Below are 18,739 nucleotides of genomic sequence, written 5' to 3'. Positions count from 1 at the left end.
ACCAAAATCACCTAGTATTACTGGGTTATAGCGTGCATCTTGACACAATAAATATATAAAAAATAATAAATACTGGGTTATAGCGTGTCTCTTGACACAATAAATATATAAAAAATAATAAATACTGGGTTATAGCGTGCCTTTTGACACAATAAATATATAAAAAATAAAAAATTTAATTGCTAGCAATTTTCTCGAAAAATGCAAAGAAACCCAATAAGATTGTTAAATTGAAAAAATAATCATTGCATCATTGTCTTATCTTCACGAAAAATTACTAAATTGAAAAAATAATCATTGCATCATTGTCTTATCTTCACGAAAAATTACTAAATTGAAAAAGTAATCATTGTATCACTAAGGCTTATCTTCAAGAGAAATTATTAAATTAAAAAAAATAATCATTATATCACTACCTTATCTTCAAGAAAAATTTTCCTAACCTCGTGAAAGTCCTCTCTTGCTATTTTCCTAACCTCGTGAAAGTCCTCTCTTGCTTTATGAGTCTAGTATAGAGCACGTCATACCTTACCCCGTCTAAATAAATCCTTGATATTGTTCTCATCCTAAGCTAATACGGTGTTACATTGGCAAATAGCTTCTTCATAACAATTCAAATTCAACCCACATTGAACCATATTAAGTTTGCAACGGTTCTTTACAGCAGTGACTATATCCAAACAACTGAAATATAAAATCATCTCCCATGTATGCTAGGGTCATTTCATATTGTTGCAAATCCTCTGTTAATTTGCCCTCCATTACTTTGTTGTTGTCTCCTATCTGCTACTTTAATTCGCTCCTCTATTGCGATATCACTACCTGCCTTACCTTCCTTGGCCTGCTCGAAACCAATAAGCTCAACTTCATATATAAGATTGGCTATGGGTGGTACATTTGGAAAAGAGGAAAGGTTAGTCCACATGAAGCAAGGCATGTTCAATAGCTTTCATGCTAGCCACACCAATGGTGAAGCCACTCAATTCTTTTTCTCACTACCCAAAACCAATTCAAATGGTTGTTGTTCTTGCCAGCATGTCAATTCTGTGAAGGCTTGGTCTCATTCTCAGCCTTGATGTTTTGTTTCATAATGAAGAACTTCCCTTTCAGAATTAATAGACACAAATGAACAGGCTAAGTAGGATGTCCTTGTATTAATTGTGCCTTAAATCTAAATTTTTGGTGATTCTTTTTAGTTGCAAAAAAAACTCAGTACTAACATTCACTTGGAATTTCTTCAATCACAATCATCACATATTAGCTCACTCATCAATACCACAAGCTCACAATAGCAACCACATGGGTTGCATAAATCACCCTTGTCATACTTCCCTTAACAAGTTGTATAATGTTGTAAATAAATGATGACCTGATGTTGCCACTATAAATCTCAAAATATTTAATCAAGAGATACACACCAATAATGAAGATATTATGATCCTAGTCTGCTTATAAGAGAGCAATAAATATGTTGATGATGTAATGCTACAATTGAATTCCCTTAGTAAGGCTACTTTTTCGTATCCAGCCATATTCACCAAATTCAAGTGAAAATAGTTTCCATAGGTACCCGTGATAAAAGGAGGAGTAACAAAATGCACAACTTGAGCAGTAACAAATCCAACATTGAAGAGTTTGCCACCTTGAAGAGTTTGCTTCTCTAAGTACATGCCTCTTTTGGTGACAAGGTATTGAAGTGGAAATTTGATGAGTTGAGATCATTACAGAAACTCTACAAGTTTGAGAAGAGTGCAGCCATTGTTTCTTTATTTTTTTGGACCAATTCTTGAACCTTGTTTATTGAGCATTACATCACCAGTTTAAGAATCCTCTTGAAGGAGAATGCTTGTATGTTTAAAGCATCTTTTTAGAGAGAATTTGGCTTCTCTATGAGAACCTCCTTCCATATTAAACATTTTCTTAAGTTATCTAATGAACTCAACCTACCTTGGTACAACTCCTACCAGGATTTATTTCTTTACAATTAAAAAAAATGTACCAATCTTCGATAATAAGATTAAACAAAGATTTTTTGAAATATCATGCTATCAAAAATTAAACAAAGTTTTTTGGAAATATCATTATTGGCATGATATACCTCGAGTAGTCCTATTGCGAAGATTAAACAAAGATTTTTTGAAATATCATGCTATCAAAAATTAAACAAAGCTTTTTTGAAATATCATGATTGGCATGATATACCTCGAGTAGCCCTTTTCCAATGGTTTATCCATAAACTTGTTCCTTCCTTTAAAATTCATGTTTGAGACATCCCATCAAAGATGACTCTCACAAAACAAATCATATAATTTATATTGTAGGCCACATGTCCAGTGTGGGGACTATTTCAAACAATAAAATACATTTGTTTAGAGTTATATTATAGACTAGGTCCAAATAAGAAAGAATCTCATAAAGAGATTGCATTGCACCTTTTTATCACTCACTTGTTCTTCTCAGATTTACTCTAACTATAATTAATACTTCAAAAAAAACTGCAAAACCAACGTTCAATCTCCATGAGCATAGGGGAGGGACTCCATTACTTGTTCGCCCTCCCCGCCACGTCGCCTACCGCCACGTGAAACCCCGTGACTACCGTATGACACCTGTTTGTCATGGAGGTCCACGTGTTGGGCATCGTGTCATGTACTTAAAACTCCTTTCCGCGCTGTTTCGAGGGTTTGTTTGGGGTCATTGTTGCGATGTTCCATTTTCCCTTTGTCTTTCTGCTCGGGGCTGGTTGTTGGGCGAAGCCCTCCGCCGAAGATGGCGCGGGACAGCCCCAAAACCTACGCACTTCGTCTGCCAACCAAGAGCTGATGTCCGCCATTGTTCGAGATTATGCGTCCAGGGTTGGAACAGAGTTTCTAGCTTTCTTATGGTTTTACATCTGGATTTGTTGGTCATTCTGGACTGCCGGTTGTTTAGGGTTTCTTTGGTGGTGGTTTAATTCGCAATTTTTGTTGTTTGGGGAGGAGCCAGTTGCAGTTTTAGCGAGTTCGAGGTCAAAGGTTTTTTTTAAGAGGTAATTGCAGGTTTTTCTATTCTATGCTGGTTTTTTTGGTTTTTTTCTATTGTCTAATGGCTTATTTCTTCTCGTTGCAGGTGTGGAGAAGGTCTGGCGAAGGTGTGGCGAGCTCCGGAGAAGGTCGGTGACCATCCATGGCCACTATCCGACAGGATTTTAATCCTACCAGCTATTTCTATGTGTTTTTCAACACAAAACACCCTATTTGGAATTTTTGTAAACTTTGCATGGCAGGTTTTGAGGGTTTAGGGTTACAGGGATCTTTCATCCCTTTTTTGTGGATATTTTGATGTTCTTTCAGCCTTCAGCTACCTGGCTTGCTTAGGAGTGCGGGTCTGCTTAATATCTTGCCATCACCTGAAACTCTCTCCCAGCAAATGTTCTATTCTATGAAATTTTCGTTGTTATCGTGCTTATTCGTTGTTATCGTGCTTATTGAGCTTCCAGGGATTTGAACCAGCAAACCCTAATCCATCGCCCATTTGTTTCTGTAATTGTCTCCGCACATGAAAAGTGCCCGTCGAACTTTGGCATCTGACAATATGTACAATTTTTTGCCACTCACTTTTCATAATCTCAGAGTATGAGTATTCTGTTCAGACCGGCCCCGCACACTGTTCAAATCCCTGGAATTTGAACCAGCAACATAGGGATACTCATAAGAAAATTGCACACTTCTCTAGCTGACTAAGGGTTAGGGTTTGACATTGTCAGACTTGTTGAATGAAGCTCGGAACTATTGTAAGCTACTGTTAATCATTCAAGTTGTTTTATGTGAGCTAAATTGCTACTGTAATTTTTGTTTTGATATTGTTTGTGTTTTTTAATTTATTGCAGGTTCACAGTTGTTCCTTGATATTCGTTTGTGTTTGATATTTTCTCTCTAAGATGAGGGCAATTCGGAATTTTGCTTGAATTTATATTAGTTATTTTTGTCAGAGAGTCATACTTAAAAATATTGGTTTATTCTTCTTAAACTTGTCACTGTAAAATGTAAAATACATTTGTTGTAAAATTAGATTTAGTTAAGAGTGAATATTACATCAGAAAGGAATTTGAAAAAGATGAATAAGCAGAGGGTAAAAACTAAAATATGTGATTTTGTTATGCTTCAGCGTTTGTCTTTGACTTGGAAAAAAATGGAAGATGAAACTGTTTTTTTACATTGTTGGGTGATTGTCTTTGTGAGTTAATCCAAGTGTTCTAAGGATATGTGGTAGGAACCTTGGATCTGACTGCCCTCCAGTTCTTCAATTATAATAAGCCCAAGGTCCGTGACGTGCAATTTTTGATAATATGTCAACATATTTGTTGAAATCCCTATAAATGTATTGGAATTTGATCTCTCGTAAGTATCCTCTTATTTCTCCAATTTTGTGTTTCCAGGCTACCAGTTTTAGAACTTCTAATTGTGTTGCTCCTTTTAACCAGTCAATTACACATTTTGAGTCACCTAGGATCATAATATTTTTAATGTTTTTATGCTTTGCAACTACCAAAAGAGTCCAAGTTGTTATCAGTTCTGCTTTGGAATTTGTCTCGGGTCTAATACTAATTCTAATGTGGATAGATCTATTCTCTCGCATTTTGATCAGTCCCCCTCCCCCACTTAGGTTCCCTTGTTGATAGGAACATCAAGAGGAATCACAGGAAGATTGAGTCTTCTAGGGGAAAATTTAGATTGCATAGAGTTGTGTTCTCTGAAGTGTGCAACGACCTTTGAAGATTGAGTAAGGAAATAGGCTATATCATTTTTTAAGATAATATCGTTCCTTAGAAGACAAATGCCCCATGCCACAAAGATGGGAAGAGAACTGAGGCGACAAGAATTCATGACCCCGAAAATAAGAGATTCCTCAAAAGAAGCCCATCTTTGAATTGTGTGGATGCCCAAATCCTGTAAAAGTGTGGTCCAGATTCCTTGTGCAGCATAACATTGTGTAAATCTATGATCCACTGTTTCTTGTTGTTGTCTACACAGGTTACAACTATTAGGACCTACAAAATCTCTTTTTTGTAGATTCTCCTAGGTTAATATATTATTGTGTAGGGCTAGCTAGGTGAAGCATTTTAATTTGGCTAGGATGGGCCATTTCCAAATACAATAGTTCCACCATCTGTGATTTGGCTCCACCTTTGAATATAGAATTGCTTCATATGTCAATCAGGCTTTTACCTCCCCAAAGGATGTATCCCAGCTCCAAATCAGATGGTCCTTAGAATTGTTTACTCTAATTCCATTTAGGTTTATCTCTAATATAAAATTCTTCCATTCCTCTGCTGGGATTCCTTCCATTCCCAACTCTAATGAGGTTAGCTAGTAGTTTCCGGAGGACAAAGAGGAGCCACTTGTTTTGATATTATGTAAATGGACAATTCCTTTGGGATTAACATAGTTAATTAATTCTAGAGAAAACTTGTAGGCGCGACCTTCTCCAATGAAAGGGTCCTTACCCAGGACTCTTTGTTTGTCATCCCCAACTTTCCAAGCGAGCTAGTTAAAGAGAATGGGAAAAGATGTAGTGAGATCTTTCCAGACAATGGAGCCTCCTTTGACCAGATTTTTTGCATATCCTTTGATCTAGTCCACTATAGACTTGTGATTTAAATACTTTCCTTTTATAATCTGACTCCATAGACCCCCACCGAACAAGGCTCTCCACATGTTTTTTAGAGATAAAGATTTTGCAAACCATGATAGGTTTTTAAATCCCCATCCTCCAAGGTGTTTGGGGATAGATAGTGCTAGCCAATTGATAAGATGGATTCCCTCCTTACTATTTTTTCCTTACACCCATTGTACATTACTGTCTCTTATACCCCTTCAATGGCAACCTTTTCTAGATTTCCTTTTGCAGCTGCATCAAAGTTCAGGCTGTAGATTTCTTCCAAGGAGGTTTCCATTGTTCTCCTGGGGACCTGTCAGCTATCCTTGATTGCATAGCTCCAATAGATGTTTTCCCTGTGGCTCCTTAACCTGTCCATCTTCTTGGGAAATCACTTTGTCCTCTTAAAGTCTCAGCCTAATCAGCCTCGTTTTCTTCCAAATTTTAAGAGGGTTGAGAATATTGTTTTCAATGATCCTAAAGTTCCTTTCAATCCATACATTCCAGAAGATAAATAGACTGATGATGCATATGAATTTTAGAAACTTATGTTAGAGGGAGTAGACTTCTAGTTTTGGAGGACTTCCAAGTTCCATCACTAAATTGCACTCAGGCTTGGAACATGATAGGTCATTTTCCCAAAGCTGCCACAGAGACTTTGCGATTTCACAGTCCAGAATGAGGTGAGTAGCATCTTTCTTATTCTGTTCACAACCATTGCATCTGGAGGGACCTGTGATTCCATGTTTCTTGAAGATTGACTGGGTTAGAATTCTGTTTTTTATTGCAATTTGCAATCCAATAAATGTGCTATCTCTGATCAAATCCCCTTTTTCCAAAATCTGGTCCAGAAGGAATATTTTTCTTCGCTGGTAGCCCCTGAGCAATGCTTGGATGTAACAGTCCTTAACCAAGAAAGAGCATTTGTCTTTGTCAATCCAGCACAGTTTATTCAAGCTTTGGCATATGAAGAACTTTCCTTTGGTTAAGAGCTTCCTGAAGGATCTTTACTTCTGTTGGGTTGAGTTACCAGATAATGGTCCTGGCTTTTCCTCGAAACCTCACCAATTTCTTAAAATTGGTTGTTGATTTGAATTATATTTCAGTAAGTTTCTTCTCCAATTCATCCTTTTTCTATGAGCTGACTAGATATCCTATCCAGACTTGGAATTTTGGATAGAGCCTGATGACCTACCACTGATTATCCAAAAATCTTGTTGTTTTGTCATTGCCACTGACCCAGAAGGCATTTTCTGCAAACAAGTTTTGTTCTTTTATTGTCAAATTCCATAAACAAAAGCCTCTAGGGTGAAGAGCCTTAGAAAGAAGAATTGATATTAGAGCATTGTCTGTGTACATAGCTCTAAAATTTTGCTCCATAGTCAAGTATTTTTCTTGAATCATCCTCCAAAATGGCTTAGTCATTAGGTTTCACTTGGAAGATCCAGTTTCTGGATCCCTACTTCTCCCCGGCATTTGGGGAGTGAAGCTTTCTTCTTCATGGAACAACAGTTTAACTAGGTGGCCAGCTATCATATGCCCTAGTCTTACAGTGTTGTTTTGATTCAATTGTCTATTGAGCTACATGTTATCCCTAATGTTTCTATAAGGCCAAAATACTCTATCTTTGCTGATGGAACAACCAACTTGCATTATTAATATTGGCTGTGAATATATTTGACATATCTTCCAAGTATTTGGTGTCAGAGCTTAGCATACATGGATTCTATGGAATAGACTTGAAAGCTATGGACAGCTATAGCCACGTTTTAGAATATTGTGAACATCAACCAGAGAGATGACTACAGAATGTTCTTACATAAAACCATCAGAGAATATTTTAGTCTAGGTCAACATGAGTTAAGGAGTCCATCTTGGGATATAAATTCAGTTAAGCAAAGAGTTCAACTTGAGCAACTGTCTCTAATGGTTTGGAATCTTGGATTTACATTGATGTACATGTATAATTTTCATTCAAACTTTCATATTTTCTGTATTTTTCTATATTATATAAACTACAATAAACTGATTTAAGTCGCAGACATAAGATTAGAGATAGATTTGCTAATAAAAAGAGCACTGGTCACAAAGGCTAGTCAAATTGAAAAGTTGTTTTATACAATGTATATAAGATATACCTCAGTTCTTATGACTGATTCGTTTAATTTCATTAATTTCGTAATTGCATGTAGGACATTCAAAAGATCAAAGGTTTAGTGAATTTAACGATACATTGCATATCCTGAAAGTATGCGTAATTCATTGAGAAATCTTAAACTCTATTCTTTATGACCCTGAGAATCTTGTAAGATTTCTACATTATAATAGACTATATATGTTCCTTCTAAAATGGATTTTGGCTACAATGTCGCACACATTATGAAATAAAACAACCTAGGTTGTAAGCCAAAATGTTTCTGTGACAAGAAAAAGATACAATCCATCCAAAATCCACATCATAATGTGGTTAGAACCAAAAACATATGACACCCCTATTCTTTATGGCCCTGAGAATCTTAAGTGCCAAAACTCTTCGAGTTACCTTATGACAGAACTCATTTTTTGTTGGAGACTGGGTATTACTTTATGACAGAAACATTTGAAGCATCCTAGTAAGTTAAAAATGCATTGGTTAGGTCCTTTCTTTATTGTGGAGATAGGGTTTTTTGGAGTTGTAAAGGTCACTCAGATTTATGGAGCTTTTTTTCCTGTTTGGGTGAATGGTGCACGCTTGAAGCCCTACTAAGGCTAGTAAAATTTCTTTAGTAATTCTAACTCTTTGAAAGGGGACATCAATTAGATTTAGGATTTAGGTTGTCATATTGGTCAATCAATTGGTAAAATTAAGTTGTGGAAATTAGTTCCTTAGTCTAGTTATGTCATTCATGTTGTTATGGAGCTTGTTTCACTAGTTGGTGTTGTGTGTGGAGAATGATTGTTCAGAGGTCTTTTGTTTCAGCCGAATGTATACCCCAGGAAGTTTGTACACCCCTCCACGTGGGGGGGGGTGCGGGGGGGACGCGGGGGTCCCAGGGGCCGATCCCCCCCGGCTGGGGAGTCCGGGGGCAGTACCCCCGAAGCCAAAAATAGATGTAAAATTGTCTTGTAAAAGTATAGTAATTTCTAGTCAATCTGGGGCGTTCATTAGGTGGATGATCTGACGGTAGAACTTATGTTTATTCTAGGGTTTTTTGCCCTAGAAGGCAACCCCCTCTCTTTGTATGATGGCATTGTATTTGAGGCTGTGAAATAGATGTGTACTCTCTGAGCGAGAAATAGAGAGGTGAGACTGCGAGAGGAAACAGAGGATATTATAGTGGATCTGCTGTAGGTTGTGTCTCTTCATTTTGTTGGATAATAGAAAGGAAGGACTGGTTGTTCAAGGTGGACGTAGCCCAAACTGGGTGAACCACGTATATCTGTGTCTCTCTTGTTTTATTCGTTTTCTGTGTTTATATTTTTGCAATATTTTATGTGTTCCATTGCTCCGTAATATATAATTTTCTAACAACTGGTATCAGAGTTGAAGGTCTATTTGATTGATAAACTCACAGGAAAGAAGGGTTCCTCATTCGAGTGGGAGCAATGGCGGAATATGGTAAGTTTAGGGTCGAGAAATTTAATGGCCAAAACTTCTCTCTATGGAAGATGCAGATGGAAGATTATCTGTATCAGAAAGATCTATATCTACCATTGAGCGGAAAAACAAAGAAGCCGACGGCTATGACAGATGAGGAATGGAACCTTCTCGATAAAAAGGCACTCAGAACAATACGGTTGTGCCTCGCTGTGTCAGTCGCCTTCAACATTTCGAAGGAAACAACGACAGAGGGTTTGATTCAGGCATTGTCAAAACTATATGAAAAACCCTCGGCCTCAAACAAGGTATTTCTTATGAAACGGTTATTTAATATGAAGATGTCAGAAGGTGGATCTGTTGCAGACCATTTAAATAATTTTAATACTGTTACAAGTCAGTTATGTTCTGTAGGGGTAAACTTTGATGATGAAGTTAGAGCCCTGTTATTCTTGTGTTCATTACCAGAAAGTTGGAATGGTTTAGTAATGGGCATTAGTAACTTTGTGTCTGGATCTAGTACTTTAAAGTTTGATAATGTTGTCGGTGCTATCCTTAGCGAGGAAATGCGATGAAAAAGCTCCGGTGAGACATCGGGTAAAGCTTTGAGTGCAGAGTCTAGGGGAAGAAAAATGGAAAGAAGAAAGAGCTTAGGATATCGCAGTAAATCAAGGAAAGACAGATCCAAGTCTAGATCAGGGATAGTGTGCTGGAAATGCGGAAAGAAAGGACGCCTAAAGAAAGATTGTAGATCTCGGAAGGGAAAAGAAGGAGATTCACAGCAAGAAAAAAATCATGAAGCAAATGTGACAGGTGAGGTGTTACAAGATGCTTTGATTCTTTCTTTCGAAAATATTACTGATTCCTAGGTGGTAGATTCAGGGGCCTCATTCCATGCCACACCTGATAAGAAATACTTTCATGACTATGTTCAAGGAGATTTTGGACAAGTTCGTTTGGGTGATAATAAACCCTATAAAATTGTTGGAATGAGTAAGGTTCTTGTAAAACAGCAGAATGGAAACCAATGGCTACTAAAGGAGGTAAGGCATGTTTCAGATCTAAAGAAAAATCTGATTTCAACAGGGTAGTTAGGCGGTGAAGGTTGTGTGACAATTTTCATAGATAAAGCTTGTAAGGTCACCAAAGGAACCCTGGTAATAGCAAAAGGCGAAAAGGTTGGTACATTGTATTTATGCAATGGTATTTCTAACTCTGTTAATGCTTTAACTTCCAAAGGAGCAGATGCAGCATTATGGCATCATAGGCTCGGACACATGAGTGAAAAGGGGATGAAGATTCTTCACTCAAGGAATTTGTTGTCGGGTTTGAAGAATTTTGATTTAGACTTCTGTGAAAATTGCATTTATGGAAAACAGAAGAGAGTCAGATTTCTCAGAGTTGGGAAAGAAAAAAAGAATGAAAAATTAGAGCTTGTGCATACAGATGTATGGGGACCTGCTCAGGTATCATCTCTCGGTGGCTCTCGTTATTATGTTACTTTTATTGATGATGCAACTAGAAAAACTTGGATTTATTGTATTAAGAATAAATCTGATGTATTTGATACTTTCAAGAAATGGAAAGCTTTGGTTTAGATTGAGACAGGGAAGAAGTTGAAGTGTCTTAGATCAAACAATGGAGGTAAATATTGCAGCAAAGAGTTTGATAGGTACTGTTCAGAGCATGGAATTCGCATAGAGAAGACAGTTCCAAGAATACCACAAGAAAATGGTGTGTCAGAAAGGATGAACAGAACAATCATGGAGCGTGCAAGGTGCATGAGATTGCATGCAGGATTGCCTGTACAATTTTGGGCAGATGCTGTAGATACTGCTGTTTATCTAATAAATAGAGGGCCTTCAAGTTCCTTGGATGGTGGTGTTCCGAAGGAAGCATGGACAGGTAAAAAAGTAAACTACTCTTTTTTAAAGCCTTTTGGTTGTGAGGCTTTTGTCCATATTGATAAAGAAAATAGAACAAAGCTGGAGGCAAAGTCAAATAAATGTACCTTTATTGGATATGGTGTTAATGATTTTGGTTATCGCTTATATGATTACGAAAATCACAAAATCATTAGGAGCAGAGATGTAATATTCAATGAAAATGTATTGTATAAGAATCAGTTGCAGGAAAAGAAACAAGAAAAAGAAAACAAGGAATACACAGTTCTTGATGAAATCACTGAAAAAGTAAAGGTGCCTGAAAATAATAATAATCAACAACCACAACAGCAGCAACCACCACAACAACAACAGGCACCCCAAACACCTGAAAGTGGTGTTAGAAGATCTACCAGGATAAGTAGACCCCCTGTACGATACTCTCCTTCATTATATTATTTATTGTTGACTGATTCTGGTGAACCCGAATGTTATGAAGAAGCAATGTAGGTTGAAAGCAAGAAGAAGTGGGAGGCAGCCATGGAAGAAGAGATGGACTCCTTAATGCATAACCAGACTTGGGACTTAGTCAGGTTGCCTGCGGAAAAACTACATTGAAGAATAAATGGGTTTACAGGCTGAAGGAAGAAGATGGAGGAAATCAGAGGTACAAAGCTAGACTTGTGGTGAAGGGGTTTGCATAGAAAAAAGGTATTGATTTTGATGAAATATTTTCTCTTGTTGTTAAAATGACTTCAATCAAAACTATTTAAAGTCTAGTAGTAGCTGAAGATTTGCATCTTGAGCAGTTAGATGTAAAGACAGTCTTTCTCCATGGGGATTTGGATGAAGAGATATATATGCAGCAGCCACAAGGATATGAGGTGAAAGGGAAGGAGAAACTAGTGTGCAGGTTGAAGAAAAGCTTGTATGCCTTAAAACAGGCTCCAAGGCAGTGGTATCTAAAATTTGACAAGTTTATGTCTGAACAAGGTTATACTAGATGTCACTATGATAATTGTGTTTATCTGAAAAAGCAAAATGATGGTAGCTATATTATATTGTTATTATATGTAGCTGACATGCTTGTTGCAGGGTCTAACATGCAGGAAATAAATGTGCTCAAAATAAAATTGGCAAATTCATTTGCAATGAAGGATTTGGGAGCTGCAAAACAAATCCTTGGTATGAGAATCACTAGAGACAGGAAAAATCACAAATTAACATTGTCTCAGAATGAGTACATAAAAAGGGTATTGAAAAGATTTAATATGCACAATGCAAAACTAATTAGTACACCTTTTGCTAGCCATTTCAAACTTAGTAAGGAAATGTGCCCAAAGACCCACGAAGACATGGATTATATGTCTAAAGTTCCATATGCATCAGCAGTTGGAAGCTTAATGTATGCAATGGTCTGCACAAGGCTTGATATTGCACATGCAGTGGGAGTTGTAAGCAGGTACATGAACAATCCAGGAAAGGAACATTGGATGGCAGTGAAATGGATTCTTAGATATTTGAAAGGTACCACAAATCAAGCATTATGCTTTGGTGGTTCAAACATTTCTCTACAGGGATATGTTGATGCAGATATGGCAGGTGACAGAGATAACAGGAGGAGCACTACAGGATATGTATTTACTGTTGGTGGAACAGCTGTCAGTTGGGTTTCAAAAATCCAAAGTGTTGTTGCACTTTCAACAATAGAAGCAGAGTATGTTGCTGCTACAGAGGCTAGTAAATAAATGATTTGGTTACAAAGGTTTATGGGTGAATTGGGTAAGGAGCATGATATGGGCACGTTATATAGTGATAGCCAAAGTTCCATTCATCTTGCAAAGAACTCAGCATTTCATTCCAGGACTAAACACATACATCTCAAGTACCATTTCATACGATCAGTGTTGGAAGATGGAGAGTTGAAGCTGGAAAAGATACACACTAGCCAGAATCCTACAGATATGCTAACAAAAGTTGTAACCAGGGAGAAACTGAGAATATGCTCAGTTTCAATTGGTCTTCAAGGATGACGATGAAGATGAGAAACAGCCAGGTCCAAAGAGGAGTCATTGTCCAGCAAATGAAGCAGCGGTGGAGTTGCTACAATCATTCTCCAAGTGGGAGATTGTTGTGTGTGGAGCATGATTGTTCAAAGGTCTTTTGTTTCAGCCGGATGTATACCCTAGGAAGTTTGTACACCCCTCCACGCGGGGGGTGCGGGGGGGACTTGTACCCCCTGTGGGGGTCCAAGGGGGCCGATCCCCCCCAGCTGGGGAGTCCGGGGGCCAGCGATCCCCAGGCAAGGGTTCGGGGGCAGCGCCCCTGAAGCCAAAAATAGATGTAAAATTGCCTTGTAAAAGTATAGTAATTTCTAGTCAATCTGGGCCGTTCATTAGGCGGATGATCTGACGGTAAAACTTATGTTTAGTTTAGGGTTTTTTGCCCTAGAAGGCAACCCCCTCTCTTTGTATGAGGGCATTGTATTTGAGTCTGTGAAATAGATGTGTATTCTCTGAGCGAGAAACAGAGAGGTGAGACTGTGAGAGAAAACAGAGGATATTACAGCGGATCTGCTATAGGTTGTGTCTCTTCATTTTGCTGGATAATAGAAAGGAAGAATTGGCTGTTCGAGGTGGACGTAGCCCAAATTGGGTGAACCATGTATATCTGTGTCTCTCTTGTTTTATGTGTTTTCTGTGTTTATATTTTTGCAATATTTTATGTGTTCCATTGCTCCGTAATATATAATTTTCTAACAATTGGGTGAATGGTGCACGCCTGAAGCCCTACTAAGGCTAGTAAAATTTCTTTAGTAATTCTCGCTCTCTGAAAGGGGGTATCAATTAGATTTAGGATTGAGGTTGTCATGTTAGTCAATTAATTGGTAAAATTAAGTTGTGTCAATTAGTTCATTAGTCTAGTTATGTCAGTCATGTTGTTATGTTATATTTGCGACCCACCGTAACCATTTATGGTTTGGGAGCTATGTGTAAAGTGTCATTTCTGTCAATCTCATAATCATTAATAAGGTTTTTTCAGTCATTATGTTGATGTTTCCCATAATAACCATTTTTTACAATTTGATTTACAATTTTAAAGCTTTCAAATCATTTCTCGTTACCTTGTTATTATGGTATTTCCTTTCTTGAAGGTTTTACGTCATGTCCTGCAGATTTGTGAACTAGTCATCATTAATATCTAGATTCAATTTGATTTGGAAAGTTTTTCGTATTTAATATCTAATAGTATAATCATTCCACATATTTTCAAGTCCTTTCTATATAGTTCGAGTGTCATTGTGTCAATTCTTCATTTTGTTTGTGCATCCCTTATAGTCTTTCACCCTAGCTTTTGTGTTGAGCCTCCTTGCTTTCCAAAACTGCTATCATCCACCAATTTTAATTGTTTACAGTCATCAATATTCTGCCATGGATTGTCTCTTTAAACATGTAGTTCCACCTGGCTTCTTAGATCCCCGTATTGAACCCACAGAAGATACTTTGGGCAAATATGAAAAAGCCACCTTGGTTGAAAACGATTTGACTCAATATGTTATGTTTCCAGCTCTTGAGTTGGAAGTATTTATGGATTCTGCGGCTAAACAAGGCGGTATTTCTTCTTCATGGCTAAACCCTGAATTTTAGCGTTTGCAGCGATCTTCCCTAATGAAATTATGCAATTTTCCTATCTTTGGCACCACATGAGTGGCCATGCACTGCACCAAGTTCCTCATCAATGGAATTCATGGAGGTTTGTTGTGGCTTGACAGAGAATATATTATCCACATTGAGGACACTTACAAGCTTACAGAATTGTCGCCATACGGTCCAGAGGTTTCCTCTGCATTCGAAAGTGTCTCTAAATGAGGCAAAAATAAGTGTGATGATAACTTGTATGGAAAATATGGCACTCAGCATAAAGGTCATGTAATTGTTATTGAAATGATCAACAATACCTGAATCAAATTCGCATGTCATAGCATTATAGGAAAACTTATGCGGCATTACACCAAAGGTGAGGAGAATCATTAAATTGGTGTAGTTATCTTTTGAATGAGATTTGTGAAGCCTACAAAGATGTCTTTAGCCGACAACCTATTTTATCTATGGATATTTAGTTATTTCCATTGCTATGATGAAGTGGTGTACACCTGAAGGTAGAGAACTAGTTGAAATCACCAAAGATGAACCTCTTACTCTTGCCTATGCTCCATGGAAAACTTCTATTGATTATGCTAATAGATATTTTAATGAGCAAGATTTTGAAAAATGGTACACTAAGATGGTGCATGCTACAGAAACATTGACCAGGGTGCCAAAGTTGATTTTGGATAAATATGCTCATTAAATATGGTTTGGGATAAGTCATGGCCACAGTTACATTCGTCCTAAAACAGTCAATCTCAATACATTCCAAATGTGGTCATTTCCCTATTATGTCTTTGAAGTAGTTTTCCATAATGAGGTACTGTATTGGCTCAGAGCTCAATGCATGCACCAAGAGGGCGAGATTATTTATTCTCTAGACGCAATGCAACCTTGTCATTCCTCTGCAAATGTTCCATCATATTCCAAAAGGTGCATGACTAATATTGAACAGGATCTCCAGTTGATGTTGAAGAAGTTCCTTGAATGTGTGTCTTTTATCTGCAATACTATGTCGAAAGTCAGTTCCATGGTAAGTTTTGTTAGCTCTACTTCAAATATTCCTATTGTTGTTCCTCTTATTGGTCCATCATTTAAGTCGCCAGCAGTACACTTTGTTTCTATGAGTCCCATTTTTGTTGCTCCACCTACAATCTCTGCTACTCCTCCTTCCACCTTTGGTGCCTTTGCTTTTGTTCAAGCTTTTGCCCAAACCAATCCTAATGTCCAACTTTCTCATGTTGTTGACCTTGTTGATGATGAGCCAAAAGACCATGTTGAGGGAACCAAAATGGTGGAGGATCCATGTAATCCTTCGCTTATCGAGTCCACACTTTCCCCTAGTTTTTCTCCACGTACCACATCGCAATCTATCACTATTTCTGATATCCTTGATACTAGAAATACTGGTGGAGATAATGTTGAGATGGACATTGAATTTTCCCTCGCGTATACCATACAACTAACCACAGTTGGACTTGAGTCACATATAGAGGTAGTCACAATGTCGCATGTGAAATCTTCATCCGAGATTCAACAGGACCCTGGTACAGTTATTTTAGAATCTCAGGTTGTTGAGTTCAGTCAAGACCCTACTCAATGCTGAGAAGTTTCATATTTAGTTGTGCAATTCTAGGATATCATTCCTCTTTTTCCCTCAAATGTTGTTTCCAGGATCCGAGATGGATTCAAGAAGGAACAGAGTCAAGAGCGGGAAACTTCACGTCAGGGACACTCTAAAAAATTTGTTGCTAGTGGCCAACCCCTGCATGCCCGATTCCTCTTACCTGATGCTTTGTCTATATATTATCTACACAGTTAATCTTCATCCCAGTTACTTTAGATTATTAAAACTTATTCCCTACAAATGGAAGGTTGCTACAACGAAATTCTCTCTGTTCATGAGCAACAATAACAGCGAATCATCAATGTGACCAAGGAACAAGACTAGTTGAGAGGTGAAAAGGTGCAATTACAGAGACAGATTGAATATATTAATGCTAAGTTCCAGCAGATGTTTCCAACCATTACCGAAGTTGTACCTAATGCTCCACAGGACTTCTTTATGTGTCAATTGGCTGAATATTGTGACTTTGTTGAAGTTTCTTATAAATATCTAGTTTTCGATAATAAAGAGTTGTGGTGCAATATTGTTGAACTACATAGAGAACTCCCTGATCCAGTTGATCATTTCATCCAATAGATTGTGCAAGAGGTTGTGCATGGATCTTCATACAACAGAAATCTCGAGCCAATTATGAATTATTCTCAAGAATTTTTTCGACAAGTGGAAGATTGGCCTAGTCTCCTTGCTCAGAAGGACCAACCTTTACCAGTTGTGACAACAAACTCAATAGTTTTTTAACCAAGCACTCGCCACTACTGATCTCCACCAGAAGTAGGATATTCTTAGTCAAGTTGAAGTGCTTGAGAAGCAAATCCACCGACTAGAAGAGGAGTCACATGCCACCAAATCTATATTGTGGGATCTTCAGCCTCTAGCACAAAATCATTTTTCCATCTAAATAAATTGAACTCTGAGGTTGATGTTGAATGGTATACCATCCGTATGTCTTGTCCTGAGAAGCCTACAACCAATACTACTTAAAAGTTATATATAAATTAAGATTCAAGTTATTGTTTAGGCGGACATTAATAAAAAATATTTTTATTATTTTTTGAGAACGTGACATAGTTACACATCGGGGTCATATTGGGCTATAGAATGCGCCTCTCGATACAATAATACATAGTTATATTTTAATAATTAATTTTAGTCAATTAATAAAATTAAAAAGTTATATATAATTTAAAATTCAAGCAAATGTAGTAAATAATACATAGTTATATTTTAATAATTTAATCTTAGTCAATTAATAAAATTAAAAAGTTATATATAATTTAAAATTCAATCAAATGTAGTAAAAAATATTTCAAATCGGGGTCATATTTGGCCATAGAATGCGCCTCTAGATGCAATAATACATAGGTATATTTTAATAATTAATTTTAGTCAATTAATAAGATTAAAAAATTATATATAATTTAATATTCAAGCTAATGTAGTAAAAAAAATATTTTTTTTATTTTTTTTAGGGCGTGATATACTTGCACACACCTGTAAAGATAAAACTTTTTTATTGCACTCAAATTGTCTAGATATGTTATTACATTTTAATTAGTATTTCCCCCACTCTAGCTATTATATTTCATAAAGAAATTAAACTTAAACTTTTGATCCCGGTATGGTAGATATGTTGTAATGTTACAAATTAATAATTATAATTATAATTAATAATTAAACAAGTATAGATCCATTTTAACTCTCGATTTACTAAGCTCAAAGATCAAATTTTTTGCCATGCAAATCTCTTTTAAAGTGAAAAGAGATTTGATCCTTCTTGAAACTTGATAAATCCTGAAATAAAAATTCAGATGAATAGATATTTTAACAAGTAAAAAAATAGTTATGAGTGATGATAAAAGAAAGAATGAAATGGTAAAATCATAAGTAAGATCATATGTGGTTTTGAGTAATTTGGGGCTAGATCAATCTCATCTTGGCCTGTGTTGTGCCAGGAACTTGCATTATGATCTCAGGCGAGCATTGAACGTCTTACAATCGACTCACAGATATTGATCTGCATCTAATTGTGAAGAATTCAAGTAATTACTCGTCAGTACATCTTCAAGCAGGTTGTAGCCACCATTTAAACTGATTTTTTCTGTCGGTGGTGGCGATGCCACTTCGTTTCATTGTAGCTGGCAAGTTGGGTGTTCAAAGCTTACCATAGGAAATCAGCCCACGAGTCTTGTGGCTTTTCATGCTTATGTAGTAATGGTTTTTCCATACCAATGGCCACCTCAGTATTATTGTCAGGAACGGCAGGACATTGTGGTTGTGAGAAGGCCAAATACGCTTCTGGATTGATGTATATGAAGTTGGTTCGTGTCTTCATCCGGCCTCGTGGCTCTCGCAGTGAAATCATAAGCAT

General features: G+C 37.1%; 1 pseudogene; it reads right to left on the bottom strand.

Moving 5' to 3' along the window:
* Nucleotides 1-404: 404 nt before the first annotated feature.
* Nucleotides 405-18,739, bottom strand: LOC149213871 (peptidyl-prolyl cis-trans isomerase FKBP42 pseudogene; annotated as a pseudogene).

This window comes from Pinus tabuliformis, chromosome 1_1 (genome assembly GCF_031772625.1).
Source record: "Pinus tabuliformis cultivar Carrire ecotype Pingquan chromosome 1_1, CPIR1, whole genome shotgun sequence".
Lineage (NCBI taxonomy): Eukaryota > Viridiplantae > Streptophyta > Pinopsida > Pinales > Pinaceae > Pinus > Pinus tabuliformis.
The sequence above is the reverse complement of the archived record's forward strand: the minus strand, read 5'-3'. Positions and strand labels throughout refer to the sequence as shown.